Source organism: Xiphophorus couchianus, chromosome 17, assembly GCF_001444195.1.
Source record: "Xiphophorus couchianus chromosome 17, X_couchianus-1.0, whole genome shotgun sequence".
In the NCBI taxonomy this organism is placed as follows: Eukaryota; Metazoa; Chordata; class Actinopteri; order Cyprinodontiformes; family Poeciliidae; genus Xiphophorus; species Xiphophorus couchianus.
The window spans coordinates 16,279,853-16,295,620 of record NC_040244.1 but is presented as its reverse complement, the minus strand read 5'-3'; the positions used below and the strand labels follow the sequence as shown (position 1 = coordinate 16,295,620).

At 40.0% G+C, this 15,768-nt stretch overlaps 1 protein-coding gene across 2 annotated transcripts in view; it reads left to right on the top strand.

The window, feature by feature from the left end:
- The first annotated feature begins 13,698 nt into the window (after positions 1-13,698).
- Positions 13,699-15,768, top strand: part of zgc:165507 (monocarboxylate transporter 2) — a 33,658-nt gene continuing 31,588 nt past the window's right edge. Inside the window, exon 1 of one of the 2 annotated variants that reach the window (XM_028043755.1) lies at positions 13,699-14,564. The gene's annotated coding sequence lies outside the window, so the exon portion shown is untranslated. The other variant, XM_028043757.1, reaches the window with a different exon arrangement.

The following is a 15,768-nucleotide window of genomic DNA, read 5'->3' as shown; positions in this document are numbered from 1 at the left end:
AGGAAAAGTCAACAAACAATCAGAAATGTGTGATCCACCTCACCCGCTGCTCACAGCTGAAAACCCAACAACCTCTGGCGTGGTAACAATGTCAGGACTGTGTGTGACGAGTCATTGCATTTGCATTTCAAAGCGCGGCGGGTAGACGAAACCTCTCGGCTGCCGGGTCACTGACGGGTCACCGCGAGGTCACAATTGAGATCAACTCACAGTTAATAAGTCACTCATTTTTGCATAGAACAGAGGAAGTAGGGCCGTCTGATGGAAGGTAACTGAGGGAGAGTCGCCGGGGGAGATTGGCTTGTATTCAGTTTCATTGGGACTTTTTAGAGTTAAAAATTGGGACACGTGACACAGATTTGACTCAACTTTTACAATGCCTTCCTAAAGTATTACTAACCTTTGAACTTCCTGTTTTATCACTTTGCAGCTGCAAACATAAATGAACGTATGTCACCAGAACTTTGGCAGGTCATAGGCGTAAAGGTGAGAGGAAAGACATACATGTTTCTAAAAAATGGTTTACAAGGTAAACATTTCGAAGCATATTCAGTGAGGTGGATCTTCACAGAAAGTCCTGTGGAAACTGACAGGTTTTCACCAATGCATAGTGCTGTATGTAGGTCAAAAAGTCAGTTTTGGTCTCATTGATGACATTTGCTCATTTTTGTTTTGGGGAGGAAATTTAAAAAAAACTGTTTTGTTTTCTTCCACCTCACAATTATTTACTACTTTGTGTAAATCTGTTCCAGAAAATCCCAATGTGCTTGCAATGTAAAAAAAATAAAATAAAAATGAACGCCAACAAAAATACAAATGATCAATTTTAGTTTAGTTTACTTCTTCAAAAAATGTCATTAGGAAAAGAAACAGAAAGAAAGTAATCTGCAAGCAAATTGTTCTTAGTGTTATCGGTTCCAGCTCTGCTTGGTGGAGAACAGGACAGGAGGGCGATGGAGAATCTTCAGTGCTCCATAGGAACTCTGAAATCCCACCCAGCCCCTCCACCAAACTTTTGTACTCCACAAACCCCCCTGTTGCTCATCTCATGAATGTTTGCCCTCCACCTCTCACCTCCTCTGGTTCTCCATCCTGACCTTTTGTTTGCTAACCAACAATGAGCGTTACTCTCACTCAGCTTGAGCTTATTGTTTCTGGATAAGGTGTTTCCATCCCCATCAAGGACACCATCTTTTTTCTATGCACTGATAAACTGATGTATTAAAAATAAGCAACCATAAAATCTTAAAGAAGTTTTCCTTAACTTTCATCAGTCTCTGTGGCTCATTTGGTGCTATGGAAGCGTTGGGTCGTTCACCCACCGTCACTGGGAACCGTGAGGGTTATTGACGTCATCCTGGACTGTTTTAATAGTTATGTATAAAAAACAGTTTGTCAAAATGGATTTGTTAAATAATTATTCATGTTTCTGGTTCCAACGATATCTAAAGGAAATATTTTTTTTCTTCAGCTCTGTTCTGGTTGGTTTCTTATCAGGAGGCTTTATTCTGTGTTCCATATTCCATGCTTAGCGCCACTTACAGGTCAGGGGGAGTAAAAACAGCATTTCAGTGTTTTCATGTGGATGAAAGCATTTCTAGAAACGGCGATGTTTTTGGAGCCGACAATCCATTTTAGGGGTCTTGCAAAGATTTGAATTTTCCAACATGGCGTCACCATCGTCTGGTGGTGGAATTAAAAAATTGTAAAACGTTACAAGATATTTAATTTTAAGGCAACAAGGTGAAGGCAGTAGACAGAAGAGGAATAAAATGGAGTTGTCGGCCGCCAGACGTTTCTTTAAATTAATTAATGGTTCAAATTAAAATGTTTTTTTTATTTTCTTTCCTAGTGTGCTATTAAAATAATGTGGTTACTATGATGTGAAAAATTATTGTTCTATTACAGAATCACTTTTTTGACAGATTTAAATATTTCACACTCATTTTAGTTTCAGATGATGATATTAAACAGTTGTTCTCACATGATCATTTCATTCATCTAAACCAACTAGGCACAATGTGACAAATCATTTCCTCATAATCCTAATGACTCTTTGAGCCGCTTTTGGCCATAACAGTTGCCATCAAGCGCTTGCAATAACAACTGATGAGTATTTTATACGACTCTGGAGGAAATACAGCCCACATTAAGCCACAGGTGACGGATTATAAGCGTGAAATATCTGTTGATGGTTATAATACCGTTATGAGCCGTTGGTGTGTTGACTTTTAGTCTCATTTATGTTTCTGTTTTGATCATTTCTTATTGTTTTATCTTCTTATATCTTACTGTTTTGGTTCATCTCCACCGTTTGCCTCTCCCTACTCCTTTCCCCAGCTGCATCCACTCACCTGTAATTAGCTCCTCGGTTTCCTTATGTCATTTGTTAGTTTCCTTCATGTTTTTGAGTCCTGAACTCTGAACTTATAGTAAATACTGCTTTTCCACAATTCCACAGAGGGTCAGGTGATAGGTTCTTGCTATAACTGTCTAAAAAGAACACATCCATAGAACACAAGGGCAAATACTAAGGCACAACATGAAAATATCTCCCAGGAGCAGGAGTGCTGCAGGTGTTGAAGGTGTCATAAAGGCCACAGCTGTTGAGTGTCTCCTTTCTTCAGATGATGGGTGGGGCAGGGGGTACTGGGGTGAAAAGGAGACCCTCCCTCCAGCTGCAGCTCCTCTGACCCAAACAGTCTCAGTTGCCTTTGTGAAAACAAAGCTGACTGGAAAGGTAAACATGGAGGTGTGGAGAGAGCCTCTCTCTCTCTCTCTCTCTCTCTCTCTCTCTCTCTCAGACTCAAACACGGCCCTGCAGGAATGTGATGTCAGAAGGCCAACTTTAAAACGGCTGAACCAAGGCACATAGTGCCCTCTAGAGGTAGAGGTTATAATGGTGAAACAGTTTGCTGTACAGTCATGGAAAAACAAGAGATGAGCCTTAAGTAAATAAGTCTTATGTTTTATTCGTGTCTGGTCAATTAATGGCAAATAAAAAACAAAAATTAACTTTGTTTTTCTCATTGAACAAAGAATATCAGCAAAATTAATTTACACTGTAACACTCTAAAACCTTACCTGCTAGTCTTACACCGTTTAGTGGAAATAACTTCTTTTAAAATGCTTCTCTTAGTCATCTTACAGTCTGTGAATTGTTTGCCCCATTCCTCCTGTTAAGTTCTGAGATGTTTGATGGGTTTCAATATCTGGGCTTCGACTAGACCCAGAACTTTCCATTTCTTTTCAGCCAGTGGTTGGTGGGTGTCCTGGTGTGCTTTGGGCCATTTTACTGAAAGCAGCTTTTTCTGTTGCATATACACTTCTTTAATACCGCACTTTTTCCTTCCACTCAACTTTCGGTTAATATACTTGGATGCATCACTGTGTGAAGAGCCAGCTTCTTCTGCAATAAACAGAGGAAAATGCTAAAGCTTATAGAAACCAAATATAATGTTTTTTTCACCAACAGAGGGCGCTGTAACGGTTTACATCATAGCTGTCAAACTCATTTTCAGTTTGATCCACATCGACATCATGAATGTCCTCACTGATATCGATAAAACTACCCATTAGCAAACTGTCAGAATACCAATAAATATCTGGTTCTGTATTTGATGAGTACTTCCTAAAATCTAATTATATTAAAATTTCTTTCACATTGATGTAATTTGGCATTATACATATAAAACTGCTTTGATTTAATGATAAAATATTTAAGAACACAAATGTTATTGAAAGTTCTATTAATGTGGCCCTCAGGATTCTAGAGGACCACATAAATAGGTATTGTGGCCTGTGTTCGGCCCACGGACCATGAGTTTGACACGTCGTTTACATCTTTAAAAAAAAATCTTGTCAAACATAAAATAGATTTTTTTTTTTTTTACCTGGTGAATATTTTCCTTCCACCCAACCTTACTTTAGGTTGAGTGGGTTGTTTTTAGCAGATGTGACGGGTTGACAGAGTGAACTGCACAGGTTCTGAAGAGGACGGATCAGCACTGAACACAACCATTCAGATAGCTAAAATACAAAACTAGAATTTCATTGCTACAATTTCTTTTAGGTTGTTTGACTTTGTTTTTTAAAAAAATGTTTTAAAGATCTAAACATTTTACAACCAAAGACAATTGAACTAAGCCTTAAAACCCACCACCATACTATCAAGGACGGTAAAGAAAAAAAAAAAATTCATGTGACCTTCATAGGAAGTCTGCTCCAGCGCCCTCTCCTGGTTGAAAATATTAGTCTACACTGTGTGACGTTTACTCGTTTTCCTCCCTTTGCTTCATTGCAAGGAAAAACGAATACATCTGAAACAATCATTCATATATTTACGCTCAGGCTTTAACCAATTAAAGTGAATAAACTAAAGATATTTTTCTTTTGTTTACATGAAATTTGTGAGGAACGATATCTTATATTGGAACACGATTTGTGAAATAATTGCCTTGAATCCAGAATGTCGGCTCACGAGGAAATTGTAAAAACTGAACTGAACTCAAAAACAGACATTCAGATATCAGCGTTTCTTATTCCCTTCAATAGTTACATCCAGAGACGTTTTAGAAACGATTTCGATATGAAATTTAAAATGTGGTTTGGAGTCTCAGCTCATCCCCAGAGCCATGTCAAAACTGACCCATTGGTTTTTTTTCTGTCATATTAGGAAATATTTGTTGTGATTTTTGTCTGTTCCTGCCACACAGAGGCGAGTAGAGTTAGAATCAAAAATTGTACTTATTTAAGACTAGCACTATTTTTTACTCAAACTTAAAAAGTAACTGTCCAAGAAATTACTCAAGCAAGAGTAAAAAAGTACTATTTTAAATTACAAAATTACAAACCAAGGCAGAAGAAACTATTTTCTACATATTTTTTTAATAAAAACTTATGAAACTAATATTTATAGAAGATAAAATCTACAATCTATATGTGAAAACTAGATAAAGTACTTCTAATGACAGTGTCTACCGTTTACTGTGTCCAGATCTCCAGATGGCTCAGCAGACAGATCATCACAACAACACAGTTTGTGTTCAGGAAGTCAGTCAACTGTAGGTTTGAAGCATTTTTGGTCTAAATATGTTTGTTCTTCATCAGTGAAGAACAAAGTGATGAAGAACATCAAACATTAGCTTGATGCTTGAGTGGGAATCTTTAATCCAGATTCTCAGTGGGTGGAGAATCCAGAACGACCAGCGCTGCGTCATGATGACACTCAGGTAAAGGTAAAAAGTTTGGTGCAGTAAGACTAAGAAATGTTTTCTAAAAAGTTACTCAAGTAAATGTAACTAGTTACTGTCCAACTCTGCTGCCAAGTCCCATGATGCATCACTGCTCTGCCCCGCCCACCTCTGCTGATTGCTTTCACCTGAGCTGCTGCCTATGTAAACTCCTGGTTTCCACTCTGTGAGTTTGTCTGTTGTCAACCTTTGACTCGCCTCAGTACCTTTACCACAAGTTTCCCCCTGGTTTTCTACCTACTGTCAGGATATGGGAAAAGGCCACCAGAGCCAGCCAAAAACAGATTGTTTTTCTTTTAAGTCAAAATAACAAAGCAATAAAATCAGATAAAAATGATTTAGAACTACTGTACAATATCTTCAGACAGAAGTTTGTAGCAGAAGGACTTAGCCAGAATCAGCAATAGCCTGTAGGACCAGAGGAGACTTGTTGGACGATTCCTGTAACATCTTGGCTTCTGCTTTCAGGGTGAACTCGACTATTTTCCATACTGTGTTATAACTGAAGTCAAATTTTTTTGAGGTCTCTTTAAATTTCTTACCAGACCCACAAGCTGCTAAATACATTACTTTGATTTATTTTGCACTTTAAAAACATATATTAAATATCCAGACATGCAGGCTGTCATTGTGTGTCCTAATCTAGGACTCTTATTTTCTCACTTTCTGGCTCCTGATAATGATTTTATGAAAGCAGTTGAAGTATTATAATCTTACATGTACATATATAAAAAACCTGAAGTGAATCATTGTTGCCCCCTCAGACCAGTGAGTCCATTCTAACCCTGCTGTGGAGGATTCAGCCTCTGTTCTGTATAGAAACTGAATTTTGGTGTCAGTGGTGAACTTGATGTTTTTAATCACATCCAGGTCTGTTTCTTTGACAGGTTAGTGTGATGTCCATGAGAGACCTTCCTAAAACAGTTTGTTATATTTAATATTTGCTCTGGGCGTCCCCCTCTGAGCCTCAGCAGCGTGAGCCTGTCTAAAGTTTCTGTTTTTAAGCCTCTAGAATCGGAGCGGCCATGTTTGCGTGTTTCCAGTCTCCATCAGCAGAGCTCAGTATTACAGGTTCCAGCAGCGACAGTCACATGAAACCACGCAAAACACAACACGTGTCTACCTCAAGGTGGAAACAAACACCTGGCCTGGCACTGGGAACGTGTTTAAAGACGAAGCAAAAGCAGGTGGGTGTTTCTTCTATGAACTGGGAAGGGAACTTTTCCTCATTTATCACACTACAACCACAAACTTTACTGAATTTTATCAAGATGTTATACATTTGCTCCAGTCTTATGCATCCTCAAACAAGTTTTCTACAAGGATTTCCCCTTATTTAGCTCCATCTTATCATGTTTCACCCCAGCGGTGGGCTTTTTTTGATGATAAGCAGATTTTTCCTCTATAGTCAGGCTTTTACATGAAGGCCAAAGGTTCCATTCCATGGCAAAATTTCAAAAGGAGATCAAACGTTTTTTTCTTTTTACCATTCTTCGATAAAAGGCCAGAGTTTGGAAGTCCACAACTGGTAGCTTCCCTCCAGCTGCACCTGAGCTGAGTTGCTGCTTCTCTTGGGGTGTTTTCCCCTGATAGGCCGTTAGACTCGGTTCAGTTGTGGACCGAAATTGCAACATTTGTTCCATTTCCAGCTGCTGCGGTTCACTTTCACATTGTGCTGTGTCAAACAATCCAAATCTTTTGAAAAACCTGTTTTCCTCCATGCCTGTGGTGGCGCTGCACCAAGAACCACTCAAGGAAACAACACGAAAAACTCTGAAGAAGACACTGAACATTACTTCCTTCTTTATGAAATGTAAACCAAAATGGAGTGACACCAGATTTTAGCACTTGTAAGATTTCTCTTTTGTCTTTAGTAAAAGACCACAATCTATTTAGCTAGCGCCAGACTTGTGTGTGTACTTTGGATGTATTTACCCATAATGCCTTGTGCATTATGGGTGCACCAACAAGTTTCCTGCTTTTGGAGTGGTCTCTGGTCCCCTTGGCATTCACATGTGCATTTGAACCTCACTACAGTTCATTTCAACCGGACCCAGACTGAGGTTTCCGGCTTCTTTGGTCTGCATCAGAGTTTGATTGGATGTTCACACCTCCCCAAATGAACCAAACTTCACAGGCAGACAAACTGGAGTTGGATTAAAGCGGACTGAACAGAGCTGATGTGAACGCAGCCATATTAACGCTCTCCTTGCCTTGCCCAGATCAGATGACGGCTGTCTCTAAGTAGGTTGTTGGCTTACCCTTTCAGACGACAGCAGATGCTCTGCGAATTGTTCACTTTTGTTCCATAACAGCACTTTAATGTCAATTTGTGGTGTAACTGACCCTAGTTGGTCTGTATGTAGGCTACTTGTGTTTTTCCTATATCTTGTGTTGTAGCGTGGGTGACCATGTGAAGGACTCGACACACAGGTGGACGAGGTCAGTCCCTCTCTATTAATTTCCTATGGGACTTGCACGGTCGCCTGTCGCTTGCCTTCCTCCAGTCAACCAGCCGGCGAAATTTGTGCCTTTGAAATTTGGATCTCGTTCACGTAGACGTGCTAGCAATCCGGTAAAAGAAAGTTGAAACATGTTCGATATTTGTTGCTAGTGCTGCTGACGCTACCTTGTGCTGGGTTGGCTGAACGACCCAAATCCAGGTTTTGGTGACGAAGGACAGAAAGTCTTTCACATTTTGCTGTAGATCATCAAGCCCATGAGGCACTTAGTGGCAAGTGAGCTGTTTTATGTTCTTTTGCTTAATCACAAATCAATGTCTTTATGGGGACTGTTACATGCAGTGGTGGCTGCATGTAGGATTTCCCCCCCAATTCAGGTTGCTGCTGAGCTCCGGCGGGTTAAGCAGGTCCAGCTGGTTTCACTCTGCCTCTTGATGAGCAGAGTATAAGGCTAGCTGGGAAAATGACTTTCAGGGCCTCTTGGCCAATTGGGCAGCATGTGTGCTGCAGCTTTGTGGTGCTGTGATGGAGGATTTGTCTACTAAAAACCGGAGTTTCAAGTAGATAAGATAAATATAATATTTTTCTTATCTGAATTCAAACAAGCAAACTCTAGTCTGCCTGAAAATCTTGGAAAATATTGCAAGCAGACAAACCAACAAATGAGCAAGAAACTCAAACAGAGGAAGTGAAAAATAATTTACATATATTTGACCTGGAAACAGGATGTAGTCACTTGTTCTCTGCTGCTGTTTCCTGTACTGCTGCCTTCATCATTGCTTGGACTGAGAGTCAACAACACCAGCACCAGTTAGACTCTGTTTACTGGGTCCCCTGGATTTCATTTAGAGGTAACAGAGTGAGGGGGACTGAATACAAACACACACAACTCTTCTCAGATTTTAATGAGTAAAACAAACATCTATATTTTTCACATTTGTTGTATGCGTTGGTCATTTGTATGTTTTTTGGGATTCTGATTAACTTATGTTTCGGAGGCAGAATTGAGTAGATAAAGTTGATCTGGAGCTCGTGAGAGGTTAAAGTTTAAAGTTCTGTAAGACTGTAAGACTTGCCACGTTCCACCGGTTCGTCGTCAGTTTGGGTATTTGTAGAATTTGGTCTGTGGCTTCATTCTGCTCCTCAATGTTGCTTTAAAAATGTTTCTCTCTGCAACAATGTGTCAGTCTGCTGCAGTCAGATAGGCAACCGCTACGACGCATGGATACATGCAGAACATCAGAGTTATCGGCCTGCAGCAGATCATGCAGGCCATCAGATATTCATCAGACAAGGCCAAGCTTGTGTCAGCTGCAAGAAACAATCACACAGTGACAAAATGCTGGAATTTCTGACTGGTCACAATGATGCTATTGTTGAAGATGTTTGGTTTCCTTCTAGAGGTTTTTCACCAGATCCACTGAAAACTGAAAGTCTTCACAGCCATTTTGTCACATAACAACTACAAACTTTCTTGTACTTTGTTATGGTTCCGGATGACAGGCCAGCACAAACCAGGGCAAAGAATAATGTGGAAAGGAAATTATGCATGCTTTTAAAGATAAAGAAAAAAAAACACACTAAAATCTTAAAAATGAAATCTGAAAATGTGTTATGAATCTGAATTCAGTTTCTTTTATTTAGAATCTGAAACTTCTAAAAAGAAAAAAAAAAAACACTGACTGGGGGGAGAGGTTCACCTTCCAACAGGACAACAGCCCTACACCTGCAGGCAGAACTACAATGCAATGGTTTAGATCGACGCATATCCATGTGTTAGAATGACCCAGTCAGCCACGTGCAGAGGAGGAAGGGGGGGCGAAGGGGGCTTGAGCCCCTGCCCCTTTTATCCTTGATGCCCCTAGCGCCCTTTTTGAGTTTTTGTTGGGTTTTTTTTCAAAAAAACCTTTTTGCAATAAGATTTAGCTAAATATAATAATTTAGCAAAAAAACTAGTCTGGCTGCCCTCAGTCTAATAATGACTCTCAGTTTCTGCCTCCATGTTGTTCAGACTCCGGGTCCATGGTGAGGAGGAGGAGGATCTGTGTCCTCTAACTATCAAATTATGGGCAAGAATATTTTTTCATACACTGGTTTGTGAATAAAAACGTAGGTCTGATGTTAAAATTAGAAAAACTGTTTCTATTTATATTTTCATAATAGTCCTCACAATAGCGGGACAAAACCCAAAGTATCAGCGGACTGACATAGGGGCCACCGGGGGATTCCAGGTAGAGATGCGCATCGCAGCGGCTGTTCATGCAGGGCCGGCCCAAGGTGGGGCCTTAGAATGAACGCCCCGCCCCCCGAAACCCGTCCTACTAAGAACCTCAGCATCACTAACATGTTTAAATATTGATAAGGTGAATCTGTGAGAGGGAGACCAGATTTATTGGCCAAGGTTAAAATCAATCACTGATTATTGGTTATTTGCTGTGATGTATTTGTGAACAAACCCGATTCAGTCACAAAGATTACACCATATTGTAGCCATGGTAACACAACAACCAAACTATCAAGATGATTCTTTAAACTTTTACAAAGTAAACTTCCTAATTAAATCCTAAATGTGTTATTTATTTTTCTCAGCTGAATGCATTAAATAAAATAAAATAAAAGACATTGTTTCATCTCTATAAATAAATGCTACAGGTTTAGATCTATGGTCTGTGTTACAATTAAACCATTTCTAGGGGCCCCTGAATGTCTGGAGGCCCCTACCTGCAGCTACTGAGTTTTCTTTGCCTTGATATTCTAGCCTTACAATTCTAGATCTCAGAGGTGCTAACATTAAACTATTAACCCCTTTGAGCTTTTTTGATCTATAAATCAGTCTGCAGTCAGGTTGTTCTAGAGGTTAAATAGATATTATTAGGGCTTATTTAGTAAAATGCCAGCAAATTTGCTTATTCCATAACTTCATAACCAGAGACCTTCTCTCCTGTCTCAGATCAACTCAGACCTCCAGGACTGTCAGCAGCAGAAACAGAAACTTTATACCTGTTGGGGAAAATATGCATTTGCTTTACATTGTCCCGGCATGATGGCAATGATATAGTAGGATCCAATTAGATTATTGATTAATATGGGTTGTTGCTGTTGTTGTACGGTGTTTTAAAATCTTCTTCAATGTGCCCCTTTTTTAACTTTGAGCCCCTGCCCCTCCAAAGGGCTCTGCACGGCCCTGGACCCAGTCAAAGTATAGACCCAAATCCAAATGTAACACTATTTCCCTTCAACTTTGTTTGCATTGTGTTTCATATAAAACCTACATCGTCTGGCTTGGAGTCTGTATTTGTTAAGAAGAAAAGGTGAAAACGTTCAGAAAATAAAAACGTTTGTGTTTACGGTGAGAATAAAAAGTTTTCCAGACTTCTCATTAGCATCTCCACGTTCCTGCTGGATGACAGCGTGAAGAAAAACAGACTGAACGGATTCCTGAGAGGAAGCTCCGACAGGAAGTACAACGACATCAGTTCCTGTCAAATTTCTGCTGCCTCTGCAATCTGTCAGGATGTCGGAACGCTGCACTTCTTTCCTTTCTCATTCAAATTCAACTTTTTGAAAAAATGTTTATCAAATGGACACAATTTCTTTTAATACTGTTGCAACACAACAACATTTGACATGTTTATTTCATAAAACGTGTGATTTTTATTATTTTTTATGAAAGTTTTATTGTGTAGACTTTCAGCTTCACTTTTCAAGTTTTTGCAGTAAAATTAAATGAAGACTTTTGCTTTCACAGGTTTTTAATTACATCATTGCCTACAAACTGCCTTATGGCTACTATTCTAACACGCTGAACATCCAGAAGTATTCACAGATTCAACTATTTACAGATTTTCTGTGGAATGTAAATCAAAATTATTCTTGAAAAATCTGCTTATTTTGTGGATTTTTTTGTAGCACATTTCTAACATATTAGAAAAAAAAAAACAGTATGGGAAGTTGAAATATCCAGGCGCTGTGCTTCCTGACATGGTATTGGCTGGTGTTTGGAAAGCAGCTAACCCAGGTGTAATGGGTTATCTGGCCATCGTTTTCACTTGGTCTTGAAAGAATCCGACTCCTCCCATGAAAAAGTCTTTTGATTTGATGTAAGTGAGGCTAGCTCTCACTAGAATAGCCTCTCGAAGCTCTTTCGTAAGATTAAAGTTATATATTTGGGTTTGCCATAGCGTACCGACCCACATTGACCCATGTCATACCGCTCAATGGAAACAAGGCATTGGTCAGCAGTTTATGAAAAAATGGTAGAAAAGGCCAGACATACAGTACAGTGGTGGATTGCTATAGGATTCTCTAAAAGGTCACCTTCCGCCATGCCAGCTTCCAACATCCAACCAGCTGAGGAAAACTCATAGTAGTTAAATTGTGGTTCGAATGCCACTGGCGGTTACATGAGCTGCCTTTAGTGGGAGTCAGAAGAACTACAAACTGTTCACCAGAGGGGAAAATATTAGCCATGTTTCCATCCGACTGTCATGTGAACTCTGAGGAAACTTTCAAAGACATTGCCAAAAAAAAAAAAGAAACTGCAAATTACTTTATCAGGCCTCGACTCTATGAATGGCTATAAGAAACAGAAAGTAGAGGATGCTAACTAGCATGAACCACCTCGTCCATGCTAGTCCTACTCTGAGCTGGAGGTTTGGACTCAGTGTTTGATATGAAAGAACTTATCCAGGAAACGTGTTTCCATCTCTCCTTTAGCTCATAAACTCTTTTCAGTGAAGTGAAAAAACACCCCACCTCAAGCGATCATAAAAACATTTTTGCAAAATTTAGGAAGTCATTTTGAATTTTGTTTCCACCAACCTTTCCTAATGTGAGACTTATATAAAACAAACGTTGATTTGAAATTCCCTGGACAAACTCGGTGCTGATGAGATAATCCTGAGTAGGTGACGTCTGATTTGTTGGTAATTTGGTACATGTGCAACAAAAACATGATTCTCTTTAGTATTAAGACGCGAGTTTGAATTTCAAAGCTAAACTATTTCCAAAAGTTTGGCTACGCTGTTCCAGTTAGATAAATAACACGAGACCTGCTCAGCGCTAAAATGTCTCCTGCCTTCATCTGGGAACAAATGCTGAGTCAGGCTTTTGGAAAAAGCCGCGTGACTCAGCATGAATGGCTCTTTGACTCGGTTTCAGAGAACTTTTTATTGCTGGTGCATTGTAAAGATAAAAAATTCATGAACAACAATCTGGCAGCACCCGCAGAGCGCTGAGAACAGCTCACATTAGATATTTAAAACTACATAGCTCAGAAAATAATGATATAGAGATTATTTAAGCAGAATTTTAATGTCTTTTTTTTAATGAACAACTTAAAGGCCAACTGCCCATGTTCTCCAGCAGTAGTTTGCCTTGTCTCAGATTAAATTCACAAAGGTGTAGATTTTTCTGGCTTTTCATCATCAGGCGTGTTTCTTCCAGCACCATATGCGGAGGCTTCTCAGTGACCAAACTAATCCCGTGGATTGAGCACAGATGACCCAGATTGCGTCTGATGCTGGCGGTTGCGGCGCTCTTTTTTTACATACAAACCACACTTCTCAGAGAAACGCAGCCGGTGTGTAAAAGTGAACCTCCATCGGCTGCAGGAAGCAGTTTCATCTCTTACAGGAAATACAAATGAGGATTTGGAACATCTGGGCGTAATCAGATGAGGAATCTGGGACAGAATGTCATCAAATGCTCCTGACATGAGTTCAAGTTATTCTGCAGAAAAAAAAAGAAAAAAAAAAACCCCGCAAATTGATAAGATCCAAAAGAAATTCAACACTTGATATGCAGGAAATTTCTGAAGAGTGCAAAGGTGTTTTTGTTGCTTGGAAATTCTCAAAAATTAAAATATGAAAATCTAAAAGGTGTGACATGACCTCTCCACAGTGAAACCTGGCGGTGGCAGCATCATGCTCCGTTCCATGTGGAGAAAAAATGATGTCTGTCAACAAGATATTTATTTATTTATTCATTGTACAGAGTTAGAAGCAACTTAGTTAGTCCAGATGTGACATTTAATATAAGTAGCGTAACTCTGGGGTAGCTGCACAGCTCAGGTGGGAAAACAGAAGTAAAACATGTGGGGGAAAAGAAAGCTGACACTTTCAAAGGAGGTCAGATGAGACCAAAAGAGATATTTCTGGCTTTTCTACAAAACTGTAGAGAAAACTGTGCAAAGTCCATTGAACATACATTCCTTTTGGTGAAACATGGTAGTGGCGGCATCATGCTGTGGGCAACTTGTCTTGACTGAAGAAGATGGCTGCACTGAACATGTCTCTCTGACGTTCCATAGGGTGGCATTTTTCCTGTTATCATTATTATTTACTTAATTTATATTTACGTCATATATAAATGACTTGTGTATACACATAGTTGATTTAATATTTTATAATATATGGTTGATCAACCATACATTATTTCCTTCCACTTCTACATTATGTACTACTTACTTTGTGTTTTGTCGTCATTAAATGCATTAAAGTTTGGGCTTATGATGTGAAGAAAATGCTGCTGTGCGGCTGCCTGGTCTGTGTTCTGCGATGCTCAGCAGTATGACGGAGGAATAATTAATAAGATGAGGATGAGGATATGATGGTGGAGCCGGTCTGAGCCGCCCTGATCTGCTCCAGTGCCCGGGGATCTCAGCGCAGCGCCGCCCTCCGCTGCGCTGTAGCACCTGCAGCTGCTGGAGCGGTGCTCCGCCACTCTCAGGAAACTCGAAGTCGCATCCACCCCGTTCCCGTCGGACACACACGCATCTTTCCGCGGCAAGGTCACGGAGCCCGGCAGGCAGCGCGTGAACACACACGGACGTCTACGTTTCATCTGAAAGGTAACCATGGGAGACCTCCGCGTGTCTCTGTCGAGGGGTCCTGGACATTATCAGTCGGTTTGTTTGAGGACGCTGGCACGCGCTACAGTTAACGCAGTAGCGACCGGTTCCTGTGTGTCCTTGTTAGATGCCTGAAGACATTTTTTGTATGACGCGTTCAAGCGCCCGTGGAGAAAAGCGGACATCTGAGTGTCAAATGTTAGAATTTTAAAGTCTCCTCCTGTGTAGCTCGATACAGGCCATAGGAATTAAAGCTGGCTTCATCCGGTCTCTGTCCTTACATCAGCAGCGCCGTGTGATTAAGCTGCTACGCTCACGGAGGAATCACCGCCAGCAGCAGAATTTTATGCCTGTAGATAACCTCATGGTGAGTTTTTGTTCCTCTCCACAACAGGATGTGATGAAGACTAGTTTCCAAGCAGCAGGTTGGCTCGGGTTCAGGATGTGATATTTCTGCTTGGATGTAGTTCTGTTCTGGTTGAGCCGTCATGCTGACCTTTAGGTGAAAGGTTACAGGTCGGTTTATAAAGCGGAATGTGGACTTAGCTTCTTGTTTTAAATTGACCTCTTTCAAAATGTGCGCGACGGAGCATCATGACATCACTCTTGAAGTTACTCAACAGCGGCCATAAGTTGTAAAATCAAGATATTTAAATATTTCTCTCCCATCTTTCTGAGTGTAGCATTTTATGTTTTATTCAGGCGTAGCATAATGACCAGGAGGTGAAGTGAATAATACTGATTATTTATTCTATATGATTTTGAGGGTTACATATTTAGCAGCATGTGGACGTTTTGTCCTTTTTGATAGGTTGAGGCATTTTTTCCTCTAATGGAATCTTTTCCACAACCAGTGCAGTTTTCTATAATTCCCCCTTCAAGGTAAAAACAGCTGTCCAGGTTAGAAATTTACCCCCAAAAAAGGCTTTGGAAAAAAAGTAGTTTATTTATTTATTCAGTAAGGGAGTTTGAAGCATGCCCAATTGGTTGGTTGGATTTTATTCATTACAGTGGAATGAATGCAGTGAATAACCATGAACTGGCATAAGTGGCCACAGCAGCTCCCTTGGTCATAAGACAAAAGTCATAAGACTTATGTTAACTCCAAGTAAATCCTTAAAGTAAAATTTTGAGATTTAAACTGTTATAGTTCTGAGATACATAAAAAACTATTACCGTAATTGATTAGTAACAGACTTTTGAG